Genomic DNA, 19,717 nt, shown 5'->3' on the forward strand with positions numbered 1-19,717 from the left:
GTAATGTACAAAATGCAGGAGACAGGAGTGTGTAATGTACAGAATGCAGGAGACAGGAGTGTGTAATGTACAGAATGCAGGAGACAGGAGTATGTAATGTACAGAATGCAGGAGACAGGAGTATGTAATGTATAGAATGCAGGAGACAGGAGTATGTAATGTACAGAATGCAGGAGACAGGAGTATGTAATGTATAGAATGCAGGAGACAGGAGTATGTAATGTATAGAATGCAGGAGACAGGAGTATGTAATGTACAGAATGCAGGAGACAGGAGTATGTAATGTATAGAATGCAGGAGACAGGAGTATGTAATGTATAGAATGCAGGAGACAGGAGTATGTAATGTACAAAATGCAGGAGACAGGAGTGTGTAATGTACAAAATGCAGGAGACAGGAGTGTGTAATGTACAGAATGCAGGAGACAGGAGTGTGTAATGTATAGAATGCAGGAGACAGGAGTATGTAATGTATAGAATGCAGGGGACAGGAGTATGTAATGTACAGAATGCAGGAGACAGGAGTATGTAATGTATAGAATGCAGGGGACAGGAGTATGTAATATACAGAATGCAGGGGACAGGAGTATGTAATGTATAGAATGCAGGAGACAGGAGTATGTAATGTACAGAATGCAGGAGACAGGAGTATGTAATGTACAGAATGCAGGAGACAGGAGTATGTAATGTACAGAATGCAGGAGACAGGAGTATGTAATGTACAGAATGCAGGAGACAGGAGTGTAATGTACAGAATGCAGGGGTCGGACTCTGAACCATCCACCCCCCAGCTCTATCCACCCCAAATGCCCATCCCAGCTCCATCCACCCCCCATGCCCATCCCAGCTTCATCCACCCCCCCAGCTCTATACACCCCAAATGCCCACCCCAGCTCCAGCCACCCCCCAGCTCTATACACCCCAAATGCCCACCCCAGCTCCATCCACCCCCTCACCGGCTCTATACACCCCAAATGCCCACCCCAGATCCATACACCCCCTAGCTCCATCCCTCCCCAGCTACACCCCCCCCTCAGCTACATTCACCCCCTTCCCAGCCTCACATCCCAGCTCTATCCATCCCAAACACCCACCCCAGCTCCATATACCCCGAATGCCCAACAAAGCACCATCTACCCCCTAGCTCCATACACACCAAATGCCCACCCCAGCTCCATCCACCCCCTCCCCCAGCTCCATCCACCCCAAATGCCCACCCCAGGTCCATACATCCCTCCCCAATCTCCATCCACCCCCCCAGCTACATTCACCCCCTTACCAACCTCCCGTCCCAGCTCTATCCATCCCAAACACCCACCCCAGCTCCATATACCCCAAATGCCCAACAAAGCTCCATCTACCCCCCTGCTCCATACACACCAAATGCCCACCCCTGCTCCCTACATCCCCCCCCAGCTCCATCCACCGCAAATGCCCACCCCAGCTCCATACACCCCAAATGCCCACCCCAGCTCCATACATCCCTCCCCAAGCTCCATCCACCCCCCACCCCTCAGCTACATTCACCCCCTTACCAACCTCCCGTCCCAGCTCTATCCATCCCAAACACCCTGCCCAGCTCCATATACCCCAAATGCCCAACAAAGCTCCATCTACCCCCCAGCTCCATACACCACAAATGGCCACCCCAGCTCCATCCACCCCCCTAGCTACATCCCTCCCCCCAGCTCCATCCACCCCCCCCAGCCTCATACACCCCAAATGCCCACCCCAGCTCCATACACCCCTCCCCTAGCTACATCCCTCCGTCAGCTCATTCCACCCCCCCAGCTACATTCACCCCCTACCCAACCTCCCATCCCAGCTCTATCCATCCCAAACACCCACCCCAGCTCCATATACCCCAAATACCCAACAAAGCTCCATCTACCCCCCAGCTCCATACACCCCAATGCCCACCCCAGCTCCACACATCCCCCCCGGTCCATCCAACCCCCAGCTACATCCACCCCAAATGCCCACCCCAGCCCCATACACCCCCCCGGCTAAATCCCTCCCCTAGGTCCGTCCATCCACCCCCAGCTACATCCTCCCCAAATGCCCACCCAAGCTCCATACACCCCCTTGCTAAATCCCTCCTCCCCCAGGTCCATCCATCCCCCAAGTCCATACACCCCCCCCAGCTCCATCCACCCCAGCTCCATACACCCCCCCCCCCGGTTAAATCCCTCCCCCAGGTACATCCATCCACCCCAGCTCCAAACAAACCCCCCCAGCTACATCCACCCCTCCCCCAGGTACATCCATCCACCCCAGCTCCAAACAAACCCCCCCCCCCAGCTACATCCATTCACCCCAGCTCCAAACAAACCCCCCCAGCTACATCCACCCCTCCCCCAGGTACATCCATCCACCCCAGCTCCATACACACACCCCCCCCCCCGGTTAAATCCCTCCCCCAGGTACATCCATCCACCCCAGCTCCAAACAAACCCCCCCAGCTACATCCACCCCTCCCCCAGGTACATCCATCCACCCCAGCTCCATATACACCCCCCCCCGGTTAAATCCCTCCCCCAGGTACATCCATCCACCCCAGCTCCAAATATACCCCCCCAGCTACATCAACCCCTCCCCCAGGTACATCCATCCACCCCATCTCCAAACACACCCCACCCTAGCTACATCCATTCACCCCAGCTCCAAACAAACCCCCCCAGCTACATCCACCCCTCCGCCAGGTACATCCATCCACCCCAGCTCCATACACACCCCCCCCCCGGTTAAATCCCTCCCCCAGGTACATCCATCCACCCCAGCTCCAAACAAACCCCCCCAGCTACATCCACCCCTCCCCCAGGTACATCCATCCACCCCAGCTCCATACACACCCCCCCCCCGGTTAAATCCCTCCCCCAGGTACATCCATCCACCCCAGCTCCAAACAAACCCCCCCAGCTACATCCACCCCTCCCCCAGGTACATCCATCCACCCCAGCTCCAAACAAACCCCCCCCCCCAGCTACATCCATTCACCCCAGCTCCAAACAAACCCCCCCCAGCTACATCCACCCCTCCCCCAGGTACATCCATCCACCCCAGCTCCATACACACCCCCCGGTTAAATCCCTCCCCCAGGTACATCCATCCACCCCAGCTCCAAACAAACCCCCCCAGCTACATCCACCCCTCCCCCAGGTACATCCATCCACCCCAGCTCCATACACCCCCCCCCAGGTACATCCATCCACCCCAGCTCCATACACCCCCCCCCAGGCACATCCATCCACCCCAGCTCCATACACACCCCCCCCGGTACATCCATCCACCCCAGCTCCAAACAAACCCCCCCAGCTACATCCACCCCTCCCCCAGGTACATCCATCCACCCCAGCTCCATACACACCCCCCCCCCCGCTAACACCGCAGCAAGAGGTAGTGAGTTCCAAAAAGGACACTAACCTCTTGGAAGAAGTAAAGGAGACAGGGAGATCCAGATGACAGATCGCAGAGACCTCAACTCCCGGGTCCCGCTGCACCCGCCCCCAGGTCCTGCTCGGCAGTCGGCACTTCCTGTAATCATGTGTCAGTCAGGGGAAGATAACTCCGTGGCCGCCTGACACAGACGGTAGTTAAAAAGTGCAGGAGTGAATCTCGCAGACTGTGTCAGGCGGCCGCGGAGTTATCTTCCCCTGACAGGTTCCTGATTGTCTCCCGCTACAGCGATCGCGGCTGGCGCAGCGGCGCTGAGACGCAGGATCGGGAGGCGGAGCTGGGAGGAGGAGGGGGGAGCAGAGATGGCCGGCCACATTTTCCGGGACTTCAGCCCGGCTCCCGGGACCGCGGGACTCCCGCCAAATTGCGGGACAGTCCCGCGGAATCCGGGACGGTTGGGAGGTATGTGTGTGGCCCTGTCTGCTTATCAGGGGGGGCCTGATCAGTTAGTGAGGCTGTCATGTGTTTCCAGGTGTAGTCTGTTGAGTCTTGGGAGTCTCCCCACTGCATCCAATGAGGGCTCTTTTTGGACAGTAGAGGAAACCTGGCCAATAGCGTACCAGGGTTTATAGCTGTCCCAGTGGGCGGAGTTCGCCGCAATGCACCCTGGGATTGGGTATAAACCTGGCAGGAGCATGTGACAGAGTATCTTTGGTGGGAAGCAGAGTTCCAGGAGAAGGCTGACGGCTGTCTCGCCTCCTGTCAGAGCGAGTGAAGGTTTCCTAGGCAGTCGGGCTGAAAGACCGGAGGTTGAGCTGGGCTGCAGAAAGGGATCCAGAGTGTTGCTGACCGAGTGGAGCTGCTGGGCAGGAGTTTCCGGGAAAAACAGTGTCGTGAGTACTCGAAATCTGCCCAGGGGTCTGCCTAAGAGAGGGGGCCACTCCAGAAGGTCAAAGAGATCCAGGTGCCAGCTAACCGGTAGTTGTGGCATAGAAAGGGGGTGCCAAGTGTTAAGCCCTGAAGATAAGGGAGTGAAAGGGGGCGCCAGATGCGGGCCCTGAAGCGTTCAGCAGTGCAGCAAAAGTGTACAAGTAGCTACCTCAGGAAGGAGTACCTAAGGCAGCTAAGAGAGGATCTCTTTAATTGAAGCTCAGTTATAAGAATAGTTCAGCGTTAACCGGCATCCGACGGCGTTAACCAGCATCAAGTCAGCATTGGAGGGCATTCAGCCAGCGTTAATCAGCGTCAAACAGTACTTCTTAAGTGTCTCCGCCCAATTGTGCATAGTTGAGTTAAAGGGGTATCCCACTCATCCCTTCTCCCATCAAAGTTCCTAAATAAATAAAAAAACACAAAGATACTGGACTGGTCATTGTCTCAGTGCTCACACTTGGAGAACATGCTTAAATGTGCTGTTGATAGCGGTAACCCAGGAGGACCCATATCCAGCAAAACGGCTGGGAATTGTGCGTGCTACATATATTTTTATATCTTTGCCTGTAGATGACCCTGTTTCCTTTGGACTCTTCAAAAATAAACAATAACCCGCAGGTGAGGTGTGCATACCACCACTCACTGTAGCTGCTTCCCTTCGACAGTGTTTACATTATTTGTGCATGTTGGCAGGCAGGAAGCTCAGACCCAAAAAGCTTATTATATTTGTGTTCATTACTGAAAGTTTAGCAACAGAAACACCAGAATGACCACAGTGCTATCTCTCACCTACTAGTACTAAATCTATGCTTCATCATGAATGACTAATAACATTTTTGAACACCTGTAGCAGTGTGATGGAAGTGGACGGCTACTAAGGTACTGATTTCAATAACATATGTGTGATTCATCTTATGTGGTCCTCAAATCTAGTTTTTATAACAGATATGTTACAGAATGGTAGTTATGTCACCTTTGCTTTGCTTTAAAACAACTTGAACAGGAAAATCTATTTCCTCGATTAAAAGTTTCCTTCCTTCTCTCATAAGGACATGGGTTTTTACAATTGGCCTAACATCTAAAGGATGTATATGAAATCAATTAAGTGCATTCAATAATTAAAGGCGTCAAACTACCCATCAGACTGTACATAAAGACATAATTAGACGAGTGAAGACTCAATAATTTATCTTTCACTGTGTAGATTTGCAGCGACTATTTTAATATTCAAGTAATTAATAGTTAATGTGTTTTGCATCATGAATCTATGGATTTTACCAGGGATGAGAGTGCAAATGAAATATTATCCAGTGTAATTAGCAGGAAAACTTCACTCCAAGAAATATTATTACAATTTTTTTTTAAAAAATGTAAAAGCAAAATCTTCCAAAATGCTTCATGAGTGTCTAAGGTGCGTTGGTCACTGATTTGAAAGGGGGCCTTTGGCAAGTTTTGAAAGCTGCCAAACGCTACTGGCGAGTTAAAAAAACAACATGTAGCAAAGCGTCATGAATCCATTCTGAATGTGTGTGCAAGATAGTTTGCTTTTCTGTTGCAGAACTGGCATTGGCTTAGCAAAATGTTTTAAAAGCGTTAATAACCTAAGAATTATGAATTAATCCGCAAAGTAGCTAAAACCAAAACTTTGTTTAAATGTTGAAATTAATAGAGAAGGGTTAGCACCTTAGTTCGATTTTTATCAATGTCTGTGTCTGCATTGGGGAAATTCACATTCTCTTGGGAAACAAAGTGAAGGTAAATCCAAAAATGTTACAGTTGTCACCAAAAAGTATTACAGGGAAAATCTGTCAATGGTGACACCTGTTGTTGTCAGGTGTTTAGATATACCCTATTTTATGAAAATATAGAAAAACCATGGTTGGCTTTGTATGCACTTTAACCAATTGGCGACCACCCACAATGTACTGCGGTTGAACGGCTGCTGTAGGTAAAGCGTTGTACTGGTACATCGCTGCCTACTTCCGGCACCCGCTCATTGTAAACAGTGGGAGCCTGTCTGTAAGTCCCGGCCAATAATTCACAGCTGGGACCTGCTGATCGGCTGAGCTCTGTTCAGAGGGAGAGATCTGTCAGTTTCTCATCCCTGCAAAGCAGGGAAAAGAAACTGAGAGATCTCTTAGTAAAAGCAGCACACTGTACACACATTACACATAGTTTAATCGTACCTCTATGATAAGCCCTTCACAGCCAGTATTATTAGTACAGTGACAGTTATCACTGATGATCACTGTTTAATGTCACTGGTGATGTCAAGGGCAGTTAGTCAGTTACCCTCAGTGTCAGTTAGTGTCAGATTTACGCCGCACTATTGCAGTCCCATTATAAGTCAACAATCGCTGCCATTAGTAGTTTAAAAAAAATGCCAGTATATATACCATAGTTTGTAGGGAATATAACTTACATATAAGTATATACAGTATCTCACAAAAGTGAGTACACCCCCACGTTTTTGTAAATATTTTATTATATCTTTTCATGTGACAACACTGAAGAAATTACACTTTGCTACAATGTAAAGTAGTGATGTACAGCTTGTATAACAGTGTACATTTGCTATCCCCTCAACTCAAATAACTCAACACACAGCCAAAAAAAGGGTGTGCAGCGCTAAAAGTAAATAGTGAAGTGAGAATATTCCCATTTAGTATATGGAATATATATGACAAAAGACCATAGAAAAAACAGTGACGTGTAGATAAATCAAATAAACATCGCCAAAAAAAGATACAAAGGAGTGAACAAATAAAATGAAAAGTCCCATACAGCAAGTATGGAATAAAAAATTAAAAATGAAAGGTAAAAAGTAAGTCTAAAACCACAGTGATGGTATGATGATGAGAGTGATATTCTGATGCTGTCACCAATTGGAGTGAATTGAATATGCTCTTACCAAAACACGTGGACCTAAAATGCCCTATAGCATGTAGGTCAAAAGAGTATAACATATAATCCACGTGAGTTGAATGTAGAGCCCACAAACAAATGATTCCAGTTTGTTGTAGATGTGTCACTCAAAATGGAAGTACAATATGCGCTTACCAAATCGCATAGACCCGTATTGCCATATAGCAAACAGGTCAAGTGGGCTTGGCAAAAAGAATTTCCGGATATCAGTGAACTTGATGTTATTGGCAGATGTACCCGTATATTCCCAATCCAAGGGGAGAAGGAGAGATGATTCCCTCATTCATCGAGATCATGTGAATAAACCAAAAAAAAAAAGGACATAGTGTAATATTGCTACGGAAAAATCAATTTTAAAAAATTGACCTCCACTTACAAACATCCACAGATGTAAACACCAATGTGATGTAAAAATACACTAAATCACATTGTTGTTTATATCTGTGGATGTTTGTAAGTGGAGGTCAATTTTTTCTCTCCTCCTCCCCTTGGATTGGGAATATACGGGTACATCTACCAATAACATCAAGTTCACTGATATCCGGAGATTCTTTCTGCCAAGCCCACTTGACCTGTTTGCTATATGGCAATACGGGTCTATGCGATTTGGTAAGCGCATATTGTACTTCCATTTTGAGTGACATATCTACAACAAACTGAGATCATTCGTTTGTGGGCTCTATATTCCACTCACGTGGATTATCTATTTTATACTGTTTTGACGTACATGCCATAGGGCATTTTAGGTCCACATGTTTTGGTAAGAGCATATTCAATTCACTCCAATTGGTGACAGCATCAGAATATCACTCTCATTATCATACAATCACTGTTGTTGTGGACTCACTTTTTACATTTCATTTTTTATTTTTTTTGGTATTCACTTGCTATACGGGACTTTTATTCCATACTTGCTGTATGGGACCTTTATTCCATACTTGCTGTATGGGACTTTTCATTTTATTTGTTCACTCCTTTGTATCTTTTTCTGGCGATGTTTATTTGATTTATCTACACGTCACTGTTGAAATTTTTGCATGAAATTTTTGTATGGTCTTTTGTCATATATATTCCATATACTAAATGTGAATATTCTCACTTCACTATTTACTTTTAGCGCTGCACTCCCCTTTTTCTGTATATTTTCCTAACAACCTTTTGTCAGTTGTTTGTGCTAGCAGCTTATTTTGAGTTAGCGCTGTATTTTTTATATTTTTCTTTTAAGACACAGCCATTATTGTCTAAACCACTGGCAACAGAAGTGAGTATACCCCTAAGTGAAAATGTCAGAATTGGGCCCAATTAGCCATTTTCCCTCCCCGGTGTCATGTGACTCGTTAGGGTTACAAGGTCTCAGGTGCGAATGGGGGTCACGTGTGTTACATTTGGTGTTATCTCTCTCACATTCTCATACTTGTCACTGGAAGTTCAACATGGCACCTCATGGCAAAGAACTCTCTGAGGATCTGAAAAAAAGAATTGTTGCTCTACATAAAGATGGCCTAGGCTATAAGAAGATTGCCAAGACCCTGTAACTGAGCTGCAGAACGGTGGCCAAGACCATACAGCCGTTTAACAGTATAAGTTACACTCAGAACAGGCCTCACCATGGTCGACCAAAGAAGTAGAGTGCATGTGCTCAGTGTTATATTCAGAGGTTGTCATTGGGAAATAGACATATGAGTGCTGCCAGCTTTGCTGCAGAGGTTGAAGGGGTGGGGGTCATCCTGTCAGTGCTCAGACCATACGCCGCACACTGCATCAAATTGGTCTACATGGCTATCTTCCCAGAAGGAAGCCTCTTCTAAAGAAACAAGAGAGCCCGCAAACAGTTTGCTGAAGACAAGCAGACTAAGGAAATGGATTACTGGAACCATGCCCTGTGGTCTGATGAGACCAAGATAAACGTATTTGGTTCAGATGGTGTCAAGCGTGTGTGGCGGCAACCAGGTGAGGAGTGTGCCTTGCCTACAGTCAAGCATGGTGATGGGAAGGTTGTGGTCCGGGGCTGCATGAGTGCTGCCAGCACTGGGAAGCTACAGTTCATTGAGGGAACCATGAATGCCAACATGTACTGTGACAAACTGAAGCAGAGCATGATCCCCTTACTTCGGAGACTGGGTCGCAGGGCAGTATTCCATCATGATAATGACCCCAAATACACCTCCAAGATGACCACTGCCTTGCTAAAGAAGCTGAGGGTAAAGGTGATGGACTGGCCAAGCATGTCTCCAGACCTAAACCATATTGAGCATCTGTAGGGCATCTTTAAACAGAAGGTGGAGGAGCGCAAGGTCTCTAACATCCACCAGCTCTGTGATAGCGTCATGGAGGAGTGGAAGAAGACTCCAGTGGCAACCTGTGAAGCTCTGGTGAACTCCACACCCAAGAGGGTTAAGGCAGTGCTGGAAAATAATGGTGGCCACACAAAATATTAACACTTTGGGCCCAATTTGGACATTTTCTCTTAGGGGTGTACTCACTTTTGTTGCCAGCGGTTTAGACAATAATGGCTGTATGTTGAGTTATTTTGAGGGGACAGCAAATGTACACTGTTATACAAGCTGTACACTCACTACACATGAAAAGATGTAATAAAATATTTACAAAAATGTGAAGGGTGTACTCACTTTTGTGAGATACTGTAACTGTATATATATATATATATATATATATATATATAAAACTATATAACACAAATAGAGCTTTCTTTTGGTGGTATTTGATCACCTGTGCGATTTTTATTTTTTGCGCTATAAACAAAAAAAGAGCGACAATTCTAAAAAAAAAAACAATATTTTTCACATAATCTGCTATATAACATTCTCATTAAAAAAAAAAAAAAAAAAAAAATCTAAATTTTTTAACATTTTAGGCCAATTTGTTTTCTCCTACATATTTTTGGTAAAAAAAAATCGCAATAAGCGTATTTTGATTGTTTTGCGTAAAAGTTATCGCATATACTAACTACGGGAAAGATTTATGTCATTTTTTTTATTTGTTTTTTTTACTAGTAATGGCAGCGATCTGCGATTTTTAGCGGGACTGCGACATTGCGGCAGACGAATCGGACCCCTAACTGACATTTTTGACACTTTTGGGGGGACCAGTGACATTAATACAGTAATCAGTGCTAAAAATATGCACTATTACTGTAACAATGACACTGGCAGGGAAGGGGTTAACATTGGGGGTGATCAAGGGGCTAAATGTGAGCCTAGGGGAGTGATTCTAACTTTGGGGGGGTGTGGCTTGTGAAATCATCATAGAGACCTGTGATCCTATATAGAAGGATAACAGGGGCTCTATGATCATTCCAGGGAGAAGAACGGTCAGCTGACCGTTCTTCTCTCTCAGTGGGGAACGATCGCGGGTATCAGATGGCAATCGGAGCTGCCTGTCCTGTGCATCAGCTTCCCCGCTGCCGAGTGGGGGTGGGAGCGCGCCAGCAGGGGCGCTCCCTCCCTAGCTACCTGCATGCGGCCGACGAAGGTATATGTTGGTTTGCACAGGAGAGCCACCCTGCCACAGTAAAAAGGCGGCGGGTGGTCGGCAACAGGTTAAAGGGATTGTAAAGGCAGAAGATTTTTTTGTTTTAATGCATTCTATGCATTAAGATTAGAGAAACCTTCTGTGTGCAGCAGCCCCCTAATACTTACCTGAGCCCGTCTTTACCAGCGATGTTGCAGGAGCGTCTTAGCTGCCCGGGACTCCCCTCCTCATTGGCTAAGACAGCAGCATGGTGCGATTGGCTCCCACTGCTATCAATCAAAATCATTCAGCCAATAAGGAGAGAGAGGGGGTGGGGCTTGGTCACAGCTCCGTGTCTGAATGGACACAGGGAGCTGTGACTCGGCTCGGGTGCCCCCATAGCAAGCTGCTTGCCGTGGGGGCACTCAACAGGAGGGAGGGGCCAGGATAGCCGAAGAGGGACCTGAGAAAAGGAGAATCGGGGCTGCTCTGTGCAAAACCAACTGCACAGAGCAGGTAACTATCACATGTTTGTTATTTTTAAATGAAAAAATGAGTCTTTACAATCACTTTAAAGCTGAACTCCAGAGAAAACTCAAAACTACCCTTGCAATGGCTTAATATTGCAAAGGTTAAATGCTCCTTTTTGTCCAGGGTAAAATTAAAAAGCAGTTTTATTTACCTTATCCCTCTCTCCCTCAAGATCCTCCTCTCTCCATGCAACTGGTTCCCTTGAAGTCTCTTCTGTTGCAACGGGTTCCCTTGAAGTCTCTACGTAATGCACACCAGTGAGCTATACGTAGAATAATGCATGTCTACTGGGGTGAACTAGCCCTAAAGCTGAAGGGCATGGGGGAAAAGGAGGATCATAACACACTGTTTTTTTTAGTTTTTTACACTAATTGACATTTATCCCATTCCCTACTAGTGATGCAATTGTATATAAACACAGTTTCAGGACCATGGAGAGCTCCTAGGCTAAAATGCCTTTGTTTACATACATGTGACATTGTATTCTCAAAAATGTGTTATGCTACACAAGCAGCGTGTCGTACAGAGCCATCACCACATTACTTTTTTACCCCACATGGCTTTTTTACTGACAAAACATGAAAAAATTACTGACAGAGCACAGGTTTTACTGACATCCTGAAAAATGACAGAAACTCCTGTTATAAACTAAGACAATGGATATTTAAACAGTATAAACAATATGTAAAAAAATAACAATACTCAGGACAAGTAATCTGCTGGCTTTAGAATTGAAAACTCAAAACAGAGTGCCAAAATGTTAGTATGACTAGGTTTATGAAAGATTAGGGGCACCCTGGAATAAAACAGAAATATAAATTCTGCAGCATGCGTAGCGAATATTATGCATGGCCAGATTTTGCTGAACAATAAAGGGGTAAAAAGGGGGACCATAACCACTTGAGCTCCAGGAAGGTTTTACCCCTTCATGACCATTTTTTGCTATTTAGCACTGCGCTACTTTACCTGGTTATGCAACGCTGTACACAAATTAATTTTATTTCATTCATTTTTTCCCCTTAAAAATAGTTTTCATTTGGTGGCATTTGATCACCAATTAATGTTGTTTTTTTTTTTATTTTTTATTATATAAATTAAAAAGACTGGAAATTTTGAAAAAAACAAATATTTTAACTTTCTTCTATAAAACATGTTCAATACAAAAATAAAAACAAAATTTTTCATAACTTAAGGCCAAAATGTATTCTGCTACGTGTCTTTGGTAAACAAAATCCCAATAAGTGTATATTGATCGGTTTGTGTGAAAGGTATAGAGTCTACAAACTATGGTATATAAACTGGAATATTTATTTATTTTTTATACTGGTAACAGCGGTGATCAGTGACTTATAGTGGGACTGTGATAGTGTGGCAGACAATCTGACACTAACTGACACTAGGTGGGAGGTGGACAAACTGACTAACTGACATCACCAGTGACACTAATACAGTGATCAGTTAAAATACTACACATTGTCACTCTACTAATGACACTGACTGGGAAGGGGTTAAAAGATAAGTATAGGGGTTTGTTTTTTTTCTGAATCATACTTACCTAGGTGGATGCAGAATCAGTCCGATGCTACTATGTCCCCTGCCGGCTCTAACACTGGGTACCAAACAATCAAACACAGCTGATCGATCGGTTCTCAGGGCTCCATGAGCAGATAGCTGTTGACTGTCATCAGCAGCTCTCTGCTCTTCCTCCTCCTCGCTCACTGGAGCGCTGGGCTGTGGAGGGGCGGGAGCTGCTGGATCAGGCTCTTAGCGCCTTGCTGAGAGGCTGAGCCAGGTGCCGGTCCAGGCATGTGGGCGGATTCCGACTTCATAGTTGCAATCTTGCCTGAGGCTGGAATGACTCTGTGACATCAGCCGACATTAGCCCGCTCTCTGCTGAAAGCTGACAGGTCATAGGAATGTAAAAGGAACTGCACTCCTGTGATCCACAGGAGAAGTACAGCCAAATGAGCTTCGGCTGTACTTCTCCTTTAACATCTTGGGGTAATCAAGGGGTTAAGTGTTAGCCAAACAAGCGTTAATGTGTGTAATGTGTGTTGATTTTTACTACAAGTCTGTTTTCAGGGAGAAGAAACAGCCACAGATCTTCACCTCTGTACAGAGCTCCATGTGTTTGTCAACACAGGGTTCTGGGCTGTGATTGGAAACAGCAGATCAGCAGGGCTCAGCCATGAATCATTGGCTAAAACCTGTTGACAAAGTCCCACTGTGTCCAGTCACAGTGGGAGTTGGCCTGGTGGGGTCGTGCGCCCTGAACCCGGATGAAAGGAACGACGTACGGATACATCGCTGTGCCGGTACGAGCTGCCCACCTGAAGTAAAGTGCAGGGGGGAAATCTGTAAGTGGTTAAACAAAATCTGTGCCTAACTGATATATATACAATTTCAATTGTTGCATATGCAATATACAATAATCCTTGTATCCACAGAATATTCGGGGAGAGGGGAAATGGCTGCAGCTGCTGGAACATGTTACACCTTTTCCAAAAAGGTGAACCTATCCTTTAAAGAACTTAATTAAAACCAGCAGCTGTTGGGACAATGAACACCTTGGTCAAGACTATGTAATGTACAACATAATGTCTAGAGTACAGGGGCCAGGATAAGTAGCAGCAGTCAGTATAAACCCTCTGTTCACATCAGAGTGCACCGTTATATCACAGTCCTCAGCATTTCCCTATACGTCAGGCTTCCCAGAGTTCCCCTTTACATCAGAGTCCACAGAATTCCCACCTTTTTTAATCAAAATGGAAAGTTGACATTCCCATCAGTTGGCCACACAAGGGTTCTTCCACATCAACATGAATAGTCAACTGAAAATGCAGAGCCAACTGGCTCCCTTGTTAGTAGCACTGCTGTTCTTCTTACCAGTCCCTCTGATAGTGTTGCCCAGGTCTTCTGGTTCCCTTGGCTCTCTTAGCCTTTAGTCGCAGAACTCCAGCTCCTGCTGCTGTCTCTGAGCCTATAAAAGGGGGAGAGAGAGAGAGATAACCAACACTGCTGCACATGGGCACAGCACTGGCTCAATACAGGACTCTGGTAAAGGAGGGGATGGGGGTAACCACTAGTGGAAGATAGTGGCAGGTAATGCATACAGGTAAAGCAAACTTCTGGCTTTAGAACAACTTTACAGTAAGTCCAAATTCTAGTAACTGGCCCTTTGGACAAGTTGTGAACCCCTCTGTATTTAGCAGGACGACCTCTGTTGATATCTATTTCTTTCCTGTGCACAGTGGCTGAACAGAGCTGCTAGAGAGCAAAGGCAAGGTAAAAGTAAGGTGAAGGCAAGGCAAAGGGAAAGGTAAGGTGAAGGCAAGGCAAAGAGAAGATGAAGGTAAGGTGAAGGCAAGGCGAAGAGAAGATAATGGTAAGGTGAAGGCAAGGCGAAGAGAAGATGAAGGTAAGGTGAAGGCAAGGCGAAGAGAAGATGAAGGTAAGGTGAAGGCAAGGCAAAGAGAAGATGATGGTAAGGTGAAGGCAAGGCGAAGAGAAGATGAAGGGAAAATGAAGGTAATGAGGAGGTAAAGTGAAAAGAAGGGAAAGCAAAGATGAAGGTAAGGTGAAGGTATCTCTTATATAGGACTTTCTTTCCCACGCACAGTGGTTGAACAGAGCTGCTAAAGAGCAAATGGAAATTGAAGGGAAGGTGAAGGTGAGATGAAGGTGAAAGAAAGGTGAAGGTAAGGGGGGGAAAGACGGAGTGGAGACAATGGTAAGGTGAAGGGAATATGAAGGTAAGGTGAAAGGAAGGAGAAGGAGAGTTGAAAGTAAAGTGAAAGGAAGTAAAAGTTGAGGTGAAAGGAAGGTGAGGTGAACGTAAGGTGAATGTAAAGAGAAGGTGAGGTGATAAGAAGGAGAAGATGAGGTGAAAGGAAGGTAAAAGGACGAAGAAGGTGAGGTGAAAGGAAGATAGAGGGAAGGTGAAGTAAAAGTAAGGTATAAGGAAGGAGAAGGTGAGGTGAAAGGAAGATGGAGGGAAGGTGAGGTGAAAGTAAGGTGAAAGAAAGGAGAAGGCGAGGTGAAAGGAAGGAGAAGGGAAGGTGAGGTGAAAGAAAGGAGAAGGTAAGGTGAAAGGAAGGAGAAGGGAAGGTGAAGTAAAAGTAAGGTGAAAGGAAGGAGAAGGTGAGGTGAAAGTAAGGAGAAGGGAAGGTGAGGTGAAAGTAAGGAGAAGGTGAGGTGAAAGGAACGAGAAGGGAAGGTGAGGTGAAAGTAAGGAGAAGGTGAGGTGAAAGGAAAATGGAGGGAAGGTGAGGTGAAAGTAAGGAGAAGGTGAAGTGAAAGGAAGATGGAGGAAAGGTGAGGTGAAAGTAAGGAGAAGGTGAGGTGAAAGGAAGAAGAAGGGAAGGTGAGGTAAGAGTAAGGTGAAAGGAATTAGAAAGTGAGGTAATAGGAAGAAGTTGAGGTGAAAGTAAGGTGAAATAAACAAGGTGAGGTGAAAAGAAGATGGAGAGAAGGTGAGGTGAAAGTAAGGTAAAAGGAAGGAGGAGGTGAGGTGAAAGAAAGGAGAAGGGAAGGTGAGGTGAAAGGAAGAAGGTGAGGTCAAAGGAAGATGGAGGGAAGGTGAGATGAAAGGAAGGAGAAGGGAGGGTGAAATGAAAGTGAGGTGAAAGGAATAGGGTAAGGTGAAGTAAAAGTGAGGTAAAGGTAAGAAGAAGGGAAGACGAAATGAGGTGAAGGTGTGCTGATGGCAACCTGAAGGCGAGGTGAAGGTAAGATGAAGATAAATTGAAGGCGAGGTGAAGGTAAGATGAAGATAAATTGAAGGAGAGGTGTAGGGAAGGTGACTATGCCCAGTATAGAAGTGGGTTTATATACAAGGCTCAAGCTTCCTGACAGTGTAATATACTGTGTTTAGTGTAGGCAGCTGTCAGGAAGGGGTAACAAATAGAAGATGCCTGTGTCCCTGGCTGTGTCTCTGGCACAGACTTGTAGTGTGAGAGTGAGAATCTTCAGCACTCTTCTTGGTAAGAGAGCCTTATATTCAATAGCCGGCAGTTTTTTAGCCCCACTTTATTTTCAGTCAGAGTAGCACAGAGGGAGCCGGAACTTTCCATCTTTCCTGAGGCACGAGGCACTGTACGCCTCCCTGGAGGCACTACTTCCCACAGCACTGAGCTTACACATACAAGCAGAACCGGACAATAATGACGTAACGGGGCCGTAATGATGTCACGCATCTTCTCCAGTTGTTCTGTAATAGAGAGCGCGAAGCTCGCCCCCGCCCAGGGCTCCCCGGAGCCGGGCGCGCTCCCGCCTGTGCGCTCGTCCACCGACAATAACAGCAGCAGCCGCGGGAGAAGCTTCAGTCAGAGGAGGAGGATCGCTGTGCGCTGCCAGGACTGGCCCCTGCTGCCGGCCACAGGGGCCCCGACACCCCACTACACCCCACTGAGGGCGGGAGCAGAGTCTGACACCCCACTGAGGGCGGGAGCAGTGACTGACACCCCACTATAAGGGCAGAAGAAAAGACTGACACCCCATTGAGAGGAAGAAGACAGTGTGACCCCCCACTGCACCCCCTGAGGGCGGGAGGAGAGACTTGAACCCCACTGAGAACAAGGGGAGATCCTGGCACCCCACTGAGAGTAGGAAGCCAGTGTGACCCCCCACATTGAACACCCTACAACCAGGGTGCACTCCATAAGCTGTACCTCAGAAGCAGACTTTGAGGAGAGCTGCTACCAGGGCTGCACCCCTAAATCTCTGAAAGACACTAAGAACAGGCTGTAAAAGGGGGGTGCAACATTTCAGAAGCTCTGTAACCCCAAAGCTCTCTGTATACTAGTATAAAGCCCCTGAAATGCTGACTGTATAGGGCTACAGCACCCCCAATAACTCAGTGCAATCAGGACTCTTCCTATAGTAAATGTGAAAGGACCCCTGAAGCTAAGGAGCACAGAAACTTAGTGCACCCCAAACATGACTGAAAGGAGTATAAAAGTGTAGTGCAATCTGGAGGAACTGCATACCCACAAGGAGACACCTCAGGAACTTACCACCAAGAGGACAGCTCCCTAAGAAGGAGCCAACTGCTGGAACACCCCAGACCCTGATCAAAAATAAGAAAGCTATCATACAAGCTGACTGCAAATTGCATGTTAGTCCAGACACTCTGCAAAGAGTGCAACAGCTGATAGGGAACAGGACAGCACATGTCAGTGCAATCTGGACTGCACCCCAAAAGCTTACTGTAAACTGTGGGCTGCACAGCACCCCTCAGAACCTGCTGCTGCCTGAGCTCTGCCACAAAGACTTTCTACACCAATATCTTATGAAAAGGACAACAGCATTCCAAGATCTCCCAAAATGCTACTTCCAAAACCTGCTGGAATATAGAGCTTAACCTGTGTACCAACCAAAGGCAGAACAGGCTCCTAGACTTTACTGGATGCCCGCAGGTCACCCTCAAATATCTCCTCAACAGTTTACAAAAAAGGTCACATCGCCGCTAAAGACGAAATATCACTTCACCACCACAGCCTGGATCCTAGGACCCCACTACAGAGGGGATATCACCCCTAGGAAGAATTACCAGCCAGCCTACTATATATAGCAGAGTATCACCACAGGTCTGGGCACACTTGGCTTTCCCCTTGCCTGTGCACCATCCTAATCAGGACAGCATCTCTGCCTAACATCAGGACACAACCTGTCTGTCGTCTTCCATGTAGCTGGCACCTCTGGGCCTCCTGCAGGATGCACCCTACATCCCTCATGTGATCTCTTTCAAGGCTTGGTTGCTGAATTAGACTCCAGAGACCCATTCTATTGCCTCTTTGAGGAGGCCAAGCTAAAAGAAAAAAGGGGTCATCCCACCATCATTCTCTACACCGGATTTGGACTGCCAGAAGAAGCCTCATGGTCCAGAAGCTGGACCTCACCTAACCGCAAGAAGACTTCCACTATTTAAAGGTGAGAAGATCTCCCATTTTCTTTTGTAGAGGCAGGCTAGGGATGTTGTGCTGCTAGGGAAGCCAGTATTAACCCCATGAGGTTTTTAATGACAGCTACTCACGTTTATTTGCCTGCGTACCTCATGGAATATTAAAATGTGTATTTTGGAACATTGTAAAAAATTGGTACAACTACATTTTGCTGCTCAGTTTTTTTAGCAAAATTGACAGGAGCATCACTGACAATGGTGAGGTAGTTAAGGGTTAAAAAAAAACAAACAAATAAACATTTAGAAGCAACTTACCTTTTCCGCAATTTTTAATAGAAAGTTTAGAGCTTACTGGGTTACCATGACAACCAATTAAAGGTCAGTAATCCTTCTCCAAACCAAACAAAGGACCAAACTATTCTCAATTGACATTGGAGCAAAATGTTTGCACATCTTTGACAGGTCTCTGATAACACACTGTGAATGGTGTGTAGATAGCTCAGCTCTAGTAGATTCCATGTAGATTCTGCAGATGTCTATTATCTTTTCATCCATTGAAAAACAGCTTGACCATCGAAGTTCCCTACCTAACTAACGTAGCTCAGGGTTGTCCAGTTTGTTGCAGAATTAAGGAGCCAGACAGTCTGTAGTAAACAGGCAATCTTATGGAACTGATTGATGATCTAAAAGGAGGCTCAAAAAGTTAGGTGATAGTTACATTTTTTTCCTATTTTCTTTTGGGGTGCCTGGTTTTTGGAATTTTTCTAGTTTTGAAACATGTCCTGCAGGCTGCCAACATTGTGTTTAGTTCTCCTTCAGTGTTGTGGTGGGTCTGCTTAACATTTTTCAACCCAACCAGCTGACCTTTGACATTTATTTCTGTACCAAGGTCATCTTTCTTTTTTTTTTGCAATCCCCTTCTGCAGCTTTTACCATTATGTTGCAAGAGTTGTCAAATACAAGACAAAAACTTACATCAGAGTTTTGGGTTGGCAGTCAATATCACGCACTTTCGAATCGATCATCGCATTTTCGTATTGGTCCACCGGTAATTTTACTCCTCTTTATTGTCTGTGTCAATAATTTTTCAGCAATTATTTTTCAACAATAACTTCTTTACATCTTATTATTATTATACAGGATTTATATAGCGCCAACAGTTTTCGCAGCGCTTTACAATGTGAGGGAAGACAATACAGTTACAATACAGTTCAAAACTTATCTCTGCATCTTGTCTCTTTCTTTTCCTGTAAGTAAATGAAACATTCAGACCCCGTTCACACTGGGGCAACGCTACTTGCCGGGGCGACCTCACAGGTCGTGTTTCGCAGCTCGCACCGCGACCTCAGAGCGGCCGGCACGGACTTCATATCATTGAAGTCAATGCAGGTCGCTCCAGGTCGCCCCAAAGAAGCTCCGGACCCTTTTTCTAAGTCGGAGCGACTTGTGTCGCTCCTATTAGAACGGGTCCACAGCTTCTCTATGGCAGACGACCTACGGCCACCTGTCAGGCGACCAGGTCGCCTGACAGGTCGCCCCAGTGTGAACGGGGACTCAGACC

The 19,717-nt window shown here is 46.1% G+C and overlaps 1 protein-coding gene across 1 annotated transcript in view; it reads left to right on the forward strand.

Annotated features, from left to right (window-relative positions):
• Positions 1 to 17,537: 17,537 nt before the first annotated feature.
• The window catches only part of FAM163B (family with sequence similarity 163 member B), a 163,894-nt gene continuing 161,714 nt past the window's right edge, over positions 17,538 to 19,717 (forward strand). The window contains exon 1 of the mRNA XM_082262779.1: positions 17,538 to 18,185. The gene's annotated coding sequence lies outside the window, so the exon portion shown is untranslated. The remainder of the gene's footprint in view (positions 18,186 to 19,717) is intronic.

The sequence above is a fragment of the Pelophylax lessonae genome, assembly GCF_965119305.1.
Source record: "Pelophylax lessonae genome assembly, chromosome: 7".
NCBI lineage: Eukaryota > Metazoa > Chordata > Amphibia > Anura > Ranidae > Pelophylax > Pelophylax lessonae.